An 11,243-nucleotide genomic window follows, 5' to 3' on the forward strand; every position below is an offset into this window, starting at 1 on the left:
TAATATTAACATAGCTATGACAAAAGCTATTAATAATTATCTATGGTTCAATGAATAAATAGTAATAACAAAAAGCTAGTATTTAATACAAGCATAGTACACTGAAAGGAACAATGGTTAGAGAACTTATTGCATTTTTTTTCTTACAATTAATTAAATACATTATTTTAAATAATAATTATAATAAGAAAAAAAAAAACTGTTTTGTTTTCACTTTTGTAAAATCATTATTTTTGTTGAAATGTATGATAATGGCAGGGAGAGATATAAATTTCTCTTGAAAATGCACGATATATAATATTATATATTAAATTTATTAGTAAATACAAAAAAAAAAAATGTAAGTGAATGTCGAGAAACATTGCACTTCATTTTACAGCACGGAGCATTAAAATACTAAAAAATATTATTCACAAAATGGCCGAGTCCTTCGCCGGGAATCGGCTGCTTTTGATTCATCCGCGGCTCGGAGAAACAGCAAGTCTAGTCGTGTCCCGTGAGGCTCACCTCACATCGGTAAACTATTATTTGACTCGATCAAATCAACAAATACAAAATATCTATCTATATTTGACTAACGTTGAATTAACACCTTAACAACTATTAAAGGTAAATTATTTTAGCACAAAACCTTTCACTTAAACGTAAATTTGAGGAAAAAAAGCAATGATCATTGAACAGATGTCCTAAAATACTGCCTAAGTCACAATACCACCCAGTACTTCCTATAAAAATTAACAAATTCTTCTAGCTATTAACACATAGATATTTCTCATAATTAAAAAAGTTTCAATAACTATTTTTCCAACCCTACAAGTCTGTTAAATATATTACAATAAAAAAAAATTAAATATTAAATGAGACATTTATTTTTATTACGAGCTGCTTTCAAACGGGCTATGATTAAAACTTTTTGATCATATTCACAGATGGCACAAAGTTTCAGTCTTTTTATAATATTTAAACGTTGCAATCCTCCTTAATAATTTATACACTCTTTCACAATAAAATCAATTATTTGACGATTGATAATAAAATTATTATTTTGCGTATTGAAACGTGAAAGACAAATTCATTCAATATAGCTGACATATTTAAAAATTTACAATATACAGAAATATATTATTATATACAAAAAATCTACGCAAATATATTTATTAATGTAATTATGACAGCTTTACGCTATTTAAATATTTTTATTTTAAATTATATAATCCACTTATTTGACGTTTGATATCTTTAAATTCGACAGCACCCACTGTCTTTTACGAGGTAAATTACCATTGTTGCTAATAAATAGAACACAGTAAGGTTTTTCAGAGTGGAGGTCATCTTGACATATTATATTTACGATGAATGGTTGTTAGCCGTCTTCATAGCCATTCTGGATCAAACATGCGACCAGAGGCGAGATTCAAACCCGCACCCGTGATAGATAGAGACAATGCTCTATCAATACTCCACAGTAGGGTAGGGCTTTTAAATTATGTTGAAAAAAAATACTAATAATAAACTATAAAATAAAAATATGTATAATATATTTTAGGGGTGATTAACTGAATATTTTATTTGCAGCTAGATGTCATTATTTTTTACCAAAAGGATATTTTAAATTGTCTTTTATCAGGTTTTTTTTAGGAGATTTTTAGCTGCAATTAAAATCTAGGAATTGATCTCCGATTTTAAACTAAAGAAATAACAATATCTAATTAAAAACAGGCTATCAATGATTTGTTTCAAAGACCCTTGATGATAGATAATAAATATACTATTATGATACAAACTAAAAACAATATTATTGCACATTCATTTGAAGGAATTTTCAAAATCGAGTTCAATTCATGAACATTTTTTTTTAAACAGACTTGTAGAATTGAAAAGTAGTCATGACAAAAAAATTAAAATATGAACAGGCTGTTCAAAAGCCGCAAACCACGCAATTCGCAACAATTTTTTTTGTTTAACTCACAACTGTGCACAATTCCGGGGGGTCACCCGACCCATCAAACAACTATCTAATTACTTTATAATATCCTGTTTGTTTTCTCTAGCAAGAACCTAACTAACGTTTTCATGTTTTCACTAACAATAATTATCTAAGTTATTATTTATTATATATTTTTTATGAATATATATATTATTAAATCACCACAGGAAATATCAATCAACATTTATTAGGTAAATTCTGATATTGACTTGTTATCATTGACGTTGTAATGATTTTGTCAATTTGTTTTTTCACCCGAGATGCTGGCCACCGCACCAATCGGAGAATCTCTTCGTCAGAGATGTAAGTATTAAGTATATTATTTAATTAATTAAAATTGATAACAATGCGAAATTTCTAAGTCTTAATTTAGCAGAGAAGGTTCTACCCATCATAAGAATAACAGTACACATTTAATGTCTTTCATGAAATTGCTCATTCAATAAACAGTGTCATGTTTCGAACACAACCTATCGAAATCAAATTATAAATGTATTTTTGATAGGTAATTGAGAATTCTGTCAGTCAGTTCATTAATACTTTTCTGTGGAAACAGTTACAGTTTTAATGATTTACCCATGTATGTTTATGACTGCAAAAAATCGTTAAGAGGGATAACATGTCAGAATTGGGCCAAATGACATTATCATAAAGCCGCGTTGACACGATCCAAATACGATCCAAATACCATCCAAAAACCATCCAAGTTGACTTGGACCGAGCGCACTTGGATCGTATTTGGATCGGACGCCGTCATCCAAGTGCGCATTCGAGTAATTTGTATGAAGCTGTCTCATACAAATGCGTTTGGATGGCACTCTGTCCAAGTGTACTTGGATGGTATTTGGATCGTGTCAACGCGGCTTAAGAGTCTAAACCTTACTTGTTAAACTTCATCAGGCTATAGTTAGCACATATCAGTGAAATCAGTTACTTGAGAAAGTTATTAAGTATTTTAAATAGGTCGAAAATTAAGAATTTGGATTTAATAGGGGCCATGAACAGTTCATAAAATTTATAGAAAAGATATTTATGTCATTATGATTCTCTATTTTTTCTCAATATACGATAAGCAGTAAAGTAGTTTTCTTTTAAGCATACATTTTTTTAACTAACATTCTTCAAGTAATTTTTGTGTCAATAGGCGCATGACACATTTAATTTGATTTCCACTAACCGTTATTTATTAAAATATATTCATTAAAACTTCTAGTGACGTTGTGAATGACACTTAATATTGAATAAATTGTATCATTTTGCAAACTATATTTGCCACAATACCATTCACGAAATGCTAAAATCATTAAAAGAAAATTTTGATGTGATTTTGAAGCCCATAATGACTTCGGAATTCTTAATTTTCGACCTAATTAAAAGCACTTACTGCCTTAAATCAATGATTGGCGAAGTGACACAGATGACCAGGCTAGATTGGAAGTGGTGGAGAAGGCCAAGGTTCAATTTCTGCCATAGCACAATTAAAAAAAGCAGACAGTTATTTTTACTTTTCTCTTCTTTACGCAGACACGATTCAAGCTTTCAATAAGTCCACTAAATATGACTTACAGGATGTTAGCATGATTCGAGCCAGTAGAGATAATTTTAAAGGCTTAAAGACCCACTTTTATAGTGGACACAGTAGAAGTAAAAGAAAAACTATTTCTGAATGAGCAATTCACAAAAGACGCGTGGATTACGAATATTTTCAATATATAGCCACCGACTGACAAGAACACCAAGTATAAAATAGGATAACTATACATTATCATCGTGGCTTTTAATTAACACTATAGCGATCACTCCTAATGATTTAGATTCCCCGTTTGGGGGAACTAAGCGCGAGTCTGGTCCGTTTATATAAAGAAAAGAATATTACGACAAATAGTACATATTGTGATATCGCTTACAAAACTGGGTTCATAGACATGTATATATATAATATTGTAATAGACATTTTGGTGTAATTTAACTAATGGAAAGCTAATTCAGCACATGCACATTTAGATAATTTTTTTTATATGGGTCCGATAATCTATTGGAGATTTAGCTTATGGGATAACTTTACGGCTATTTGATAATCAATATTCATTTTATAATAAAGACATGTATGCTTCAACACGGTTTAATATATATAACTTGAAACTTGTTCAGGTCTTCGATTGCATCGCAACAGCCGGATAATATGTAGGTATTTCGGACAGCCATATAACTGCTGATATATTATTCCACACGAGTATTAAAGTTTAAAATTTACTTATGAATTTTGTATCCAAATTAGTATACAATGCATTTTTTTTCTCACATATAATATAAGCTACAATATTTAGTACAATTGAAATATTAAAAAAAAATTGCTTTTTCTTCGATTAACATTTACTAAAGATAAACAAATTAGTAATGTTTTAAACGAGTCGGGTGAAATAGTTTATATAATTTATAAGTCTCTATTAACTTCCGTAGAGAAAATTTTAGATACCGAAATTTTGAGTAACACGGAACATAATATTGAGAATTTCAATTAATACCATAACATTTGACGAAACGTACATGTGTAGCTATATATTTGTTCAAAATATTACATCAAAATTAGAGTTCACTGTGTGCATTTTGTCCTGTCAATTGAAGTTTTCTGTATTGGCATATTAAAATTAAATTTAAAGCATTTTACTGAATCATTAATAGTCAGGATAGAGAATAACTATTATTATCTACGACAAGTCGTACGAAATAGTAAATCTTTCTTACAATAGCAGCGCAAAGGCTAATTTGCGCGACGTTTATATTACAAGAAATAAAACTTTTAAAAATTAACAGTTCAGTTCAAGAAAGCGCAGAGCTTTAGGTTTATACTATAAATATATATTATATTAAAAATCAATTCATTGGACTTAATTCCTTTCTTCATACGAGTATACGAGCTAGCGGCTTCGATAGTTTCACTTTTCAATATCCTAATAATTATGAAAGTTAAGTTTATAGTAGGAATTATAATAAATAAGGTAAGAATTATAACAAGCAGGTAATTGCAGTGTAGATGAGACATTTAAGTTCGTTTCATATTGGACCCAATGAGTAATTTATTATAAAAACTTGCGTATCGGTTAATTTTAAACAATTTTTACATTATCAGTTAATTTGGACAGCTTTCGCGTTACAAAACGGTGAAAGGGTGAGCGGTTAGGTTACGCGTAACCCTAATTTAAGTATCTTAATGACGTAATTGTGCAACGAAAACTAGTAATGTTGAGTTAAAAACTAGTGACTATTTTTATGGAAAACATGATGTTTTAAAAACATACAAAACAACAAAGTATTGAGGTGTTTTTGATAATAATATAATAACGCGAACCCTTATAAATTTATTTGGCTTCTCTTTGCATTTATTGTTTGTTTCAAAAAATAGATCATTATTAGAGGCTGTGAATAGTTTAGATTCTTTAAAATACATTATAAAGAAATTTCAAGATTCTTGTTTCTCAAGAAATTGTTTATGAATTCTCGAAAATTAGAGAATTTCTCCCTACATTTGTGTATTCTAATACACAGTATTCTTGAGTAACTGTTACGGTAAATACACTTAAGCACAAGTACAAGAATGACAGTTTTAATTTAATTAATTATAAAAATGTAATGTCGCTGTAATTCGCATCTTATGCCTAAACTAAAAATTCAAGAATCTCGACAATCAAAATTCTAGAGATGCAAATATAACAATAAAATTGAATCCTCAAATCTCGAGAAATCATAAGGGGTCATCCATATATGACGTGACACTCTACCTAATAATATGTTTTGTCACGGATCGGTTGTAGAAAATGTGACACGATTTAGATCGGGGGGTTAAAGATTTTGTGACAAAGTGTGGTGTCGAAAATGCTGAAAATCGTGTGACGTCATTTATGAACAGCCCCTAACCTCTAACTGCAATGATATCCAAACAAACATAATGCCATTATAATATTTTGCTCAATAGAGATGTACGTTAATATACCAGTACCTATTTCACATTTTGATTGCAAATAAATATTTAGTATTACAATTATAATGTTTTATAGTACTCGGCTTTAGTAAATTGTGGTTTCTTCAGTACCATAGTAGACTGCCCGTAAATAAACTCATAAAGCTCGAAGCTAGCTCTTTATTAAACTAAAATATAATAGTATAGTATTATTATTAAATACATCAATACCAGGCGTTTAAAAGGTTGTACGCATTATTGTAACATAGAATTAGAGAAATGTGAAATTTCTCTTTTTGTTTACAGTGAAATTCGTTCAGTAATAATAATATCAAATATAAAAAGTCCATCTATCGTTATTATTCAAAACTTAACATTTTCAAAAACATAGTCCGTTCGTTATAAGTCATTTTAGAAATAGGTACAGCCTGAAAAAAACATTACCATTTTATTTTACAACCATCTTAGTTTGATAAATTAGACGTATCTCAAATTAGACAATGAATAAATTATTCCTTTGAAATAGTCTCGAAGGGAAAATCAAAACTTTTTAGCACAATTAATATTGGCTGAGTTTGTCCCTTTTTTATTTTTTAAAGAAAATGAGATACATGTAAATTTTTCACTTTTTAGAAAGCGTCAGGTCATGAAATTAAAAAAAAAATATCCTTAATCCTTCTCAGGTATTTATTTATTGTTAAAAATTTTGAGATACGTAATAATAAATGTATTACACGTTCCACCAGAGATAATAAAAATAACATTATTATCATTAATAATTATCAAAATAGATTAAACTGTTTCTAGCAAACTAAAATAACAATAGTGACGCAAATGGCCACGGTAGATGAAAACAATAATAATTAAAATTAATATCATGCCATAGATAAGGATAAATAATTTATAATATTTTTTAATAATAAATTCATCTCATAAACGGCAATATAATAAGTATTAGCCTAGACATCTATAAATATACAAATAGAAATAAATAAGAAATACAATTGTACATCTCTCCAATAATTAAGACAATGACAGCCATCGTCCTTTAACATTTTTGCGGCCATTTTGTCTCACAGGATAGCCGTTATAAACTCTTGTTTTTATTATATATTAGCAACTATATTTAGAAATAGAGAAAATAACACATAGACAACACCTATTTTTTGACATTTAGAAATGAATATTTAGGTAGAAAACATGTTTTGTCCATTAATAACAGTTGAGGACGGAGAAGCAGGGTTATTACATTAATCGTTTCATACGGGACTATTGGAAATTTATGAATCCATACATGCTATCCAAATTGATATGTCATATCGAAACCAATGGAATATTTCAACTTTCAGTGTTACCATTCGTAAATTAATAACTAATATTATAAAACATGTATTTCGTAACTTGTGATTCTTTCGACTTACAAATGTCAATTTAAAATTTTGTACATAGGTATGTATTTGATTATGGTAAAATCAATATGTACTACAATATACCTCTAGTAAGAAATTAAATATAATATCAGTTTCGGTTATTACATATTGTCCCAATGGAATTGAAGGCACGTATGTGCCTTTTTGGCTAATTTGACTTAAGCGCATGGATATGCTAGAAACTAATGAAATTTTATTATGCCTAAGATCAGAAGTGCCATTGGCTCTAGAAATGGCCACTAAACAGCGTAAATACTGAATACAAATCAGAAAAATCTAATATACAATAAAACTCCAAATAAATATTATTATGTTAATCAAAATTGTAAAGCATGTGAATGAATTTACTTGCACCAATAGTGTGTATTTTAAACTATCGCGATAATAACTGTTTACACGTAAAAGAAGTGACTGTCTCGCCAATCTCATTTTTCAAGAGTAAGCGAGACGCGATGTTATTTTATATTACTATTTGACAGGTTGTGAAAATCGGTTAACCTCAAAATGAGTCTGCGCGGTGTAGTTCGTTTTTTTACTGACAGGTTCGCTACTATCGTTCTACTTCGTACAAATATTGCTCGGTCCAATTGTCGCATGAGAATTTTAAAGCTCCTGAAATTTTTTGATTCATGCCTGCAATTCGCAATTTGCACGATAATACATACTGTCAACAGTAAATCCATGCACGTGTAAACGGGGTATAATAGCGCCTGTACACGTGCATGGATTTACTAGCAGCAATAGTGAGTATTTTAAACTATTGTGACAATAACTGTTTACACGTAAAAGTGCTGACTGTCTCTCCAATTCATTCTTTAAGAGTGAGTGAGATGCTATGTTGTCATTTTATGGTACTATTTCATACTATTTGACAGGTAGTGAAAATCGGTCAACCTGAAAATTCGCTCGTAGTTTATTTTCTTGCCGGCAGGTTTGCCACCAGATGGAAAAAATCCTACTGTCGCATGAAAATTCAGAAGTTTCCAAACTTTTTTGATGCATGCAAGCAATCTTGCCAAGTGCAGGATAATACAATATGTTTACCCATATATTTTCTTGTTATGGCCGCGATAATACTTACTGTCAACAGTAAATCCATGCACGTGTAAACGGGGTAGAATCTTAGGATAAGGTAATGAATTCCCAATGAGACGGACATGTCTAAAATAAATAATATCAATATTGCATTTTATAAATTATACATCACATTTTTTAGGTAATCCATTGAAAGTTGTTGCGATTCTTTTCCATGCACGGATACTAAATTCCCATTAGACCCGAATCTCGTACACATATATAGTATTATAGATGAAACATTTAGGCTCTAGCTATTTTATAGCATAGTGATAAGTATCATATTACATTACAAAATTGGTCAACATTTATAGCACATACATTTAGAGATTGTCACCTATATAAATATCTTTTAATAAAGCTATCACTCCTAACATTGATAAAATGAGATTGAAGGAAAAATAATAATTTTTGTCTTACACACACTCCTAAAGATTAGGCTTACATAGTTTTTAAGCATTATAAACATTGAAAGCAGGGTATTTTTAACTATAGAACGACTCGACTTTTCGGTGACAGAAGTATTTAGACAGAGCATACAAACTTCTTCCATTGTATGTGTACAAAACGCTGTTTAGTGCACTAATGCAGCTTTCTAAACCCAAACAATGTAATAGTCCGATGTATCTGCTTTATTGATAGCTCAGAATTTTATAATCTCATTGTTACATTATTTGAGAGATTTTTTTATTCAGTATTGTTTTATATATCGCCACTTTACAGGCCAATTGTCGTAACTCTCAAATATCAAATTGTTCAGGAAGTGAAAAAAACTGTGGGCATTGGATTTAATTATTATTTTATATATTTATTTATTATTTTATTACAAATTGAGTGGCTTACTCTGTACGTACCCTGTGGCTTACGCTTAGAGAGGGTTACAGCATTTGGCTAGAATATTTTTTGTCAAGTTACAAATGGTTTAAAAAATAGTTTTGAATTATTTTGATATGAAATAATTTTTTGGGATTTATGATACTTGGCCAGTTTGTTCAAGAGTATGTAATAAGTCCATTACCATCAAAATGTCACTTTGGTGAAATGTGAGGGTTACGGCAATTGGCCTGTACAGTGATGATATTTTGACATGTTGAAAATTACTGTTTTAGTTTTATGGAAAATTGATGGCAACATTGAACAACGATAAGCGGCACATATTTTGCATATTAAGTGTAAAACAATGATAAGTAGATCACTGTGAACGTTTTAATGTATCGAAAAGGTTTATCCTTCACTCCTAGATGGTGGTGTGAGCCTGTTATCTAGTGGCATAAATAAAGGCAGAAAATGGAAGATTAACATCGAAAACTGGAAGGTGTCGGGAAACCATATATTTCCAAAAGGGGAGCTTCAGTTCCTGTGAAACAAGAGCCAAATGAAGTAAATAGAACAATAATAAACGTATTTTGACAAAATATTTAATTAAACGGTTTACTTCGTTCCTCAAATTTATTGAAATGTGCCCCATATCGTTGTTGTAGGTGCCTTCAATTGTTGACATCAATCAATTCATTATCATTACATTACAACGTATTTAAGTAAATTGATACGTCAAGTAAGATTTGTTTTCATACATTACATTATAAGATTATAAAATCCTGGATAGTTAATAATAATAATCACATACGGTTTGATTTAAACTATGAAATATTTCCTTCACTTCAGAGTACATTTGGTTTTCGATTGTAATTTTTAAATCCAAATCTGATAAAAAAAAAATATTCACTTCTAAACAATTAAACCTCTTTAAAGTATGCATTATTGTCACTTTGTGGAACACCATAACCCTTTTAAATCAAGTATTCCCATGCAGTGATGTTTGTTATGATAAAAATGAGAAATTTATCTAAATTTGGTACTGGCCTGCCCAAAATGGGAAATTTTTCTAAGTTCGGTACCGACACCTGCCCAATTTGGCACATAAAAAATTACAGAAATCTATACGCTCCGTCTAATATTAATAAGTGAAGATATTTCTAGCATTAGACATTGAGTTAGATAGAAACACATTTAGATAGTAATGGGAAGGAATAATTGAAAAATATCTGTGATATATAGTATATTATTTCGTTAATTCTAAGTATTACTTACTACAATTCGTATTGTAATCCAAATGAGTACATTTATAATTAAGAAATTTCTTTGTTTTCCTATAAATGGAAGTTCTATCTAGCGGGGATTTTTTTTATTATTATATTATGATTTGTGGTTAATAATCAGTTAAGTATATTATAAAAAGGTTTGGCTTGTACGACATTTAGACTTATTAACACTTAAATAAATACTTGTTTTTTGTGTACTTTTTTTTGTTATTATTTAATATTATTTTGTGAATTACTGTGACGACGATGACAAAGATACAATAAATGAAAGACACGTAAAACTTAAAATGCAATATTGAATATCTCGGACCTAGCTAGGTTATGTATTGAAAAAAATCATTATTTGTGCATATTATCTCTCACAGTGAACATAGTTCTAATACTGGATTTCATATTGTGTCATTTATTGATTCTTTTTAAATTTAAGCCCTATAATATAATTAATAGTCCTTTTTTTCAATACGCCCCACGTTGGGAGTCGATTGAACATGCATTTCTTTTATCATTTTGAGATTGAAAAACCCCACGTTGGGCGCCGGATGCTATATGAATTTATTTCTTCGTTTTGAGATTGAAAAGCCCCACGTTGGGCGCCGATTGATATATGAATTTATTTCTTTGTTTTGACGTTTTGGCTGCCTTTGCTCGACGATTAAATTCGAATTGCCAATGTCAAGATAAATAGAATCGAA

Source organism: Rhyacophila brunnea, unplaced genomic scaffold (assembly GCF_057557595.1).
Source record: "Rhyacophila brunnea isolate RB1 unplaced genomic scaffold, BYU_Rbru_1.0 scaffold_15, whole genome shotgun sequence".
Lineage (NCBI taxonomy): Eukaryota > Metazoa > Arthropoda > Insecta > Trichoptera > Rhyacophilidae > Rhyacophila > Rhyacophila brunnea.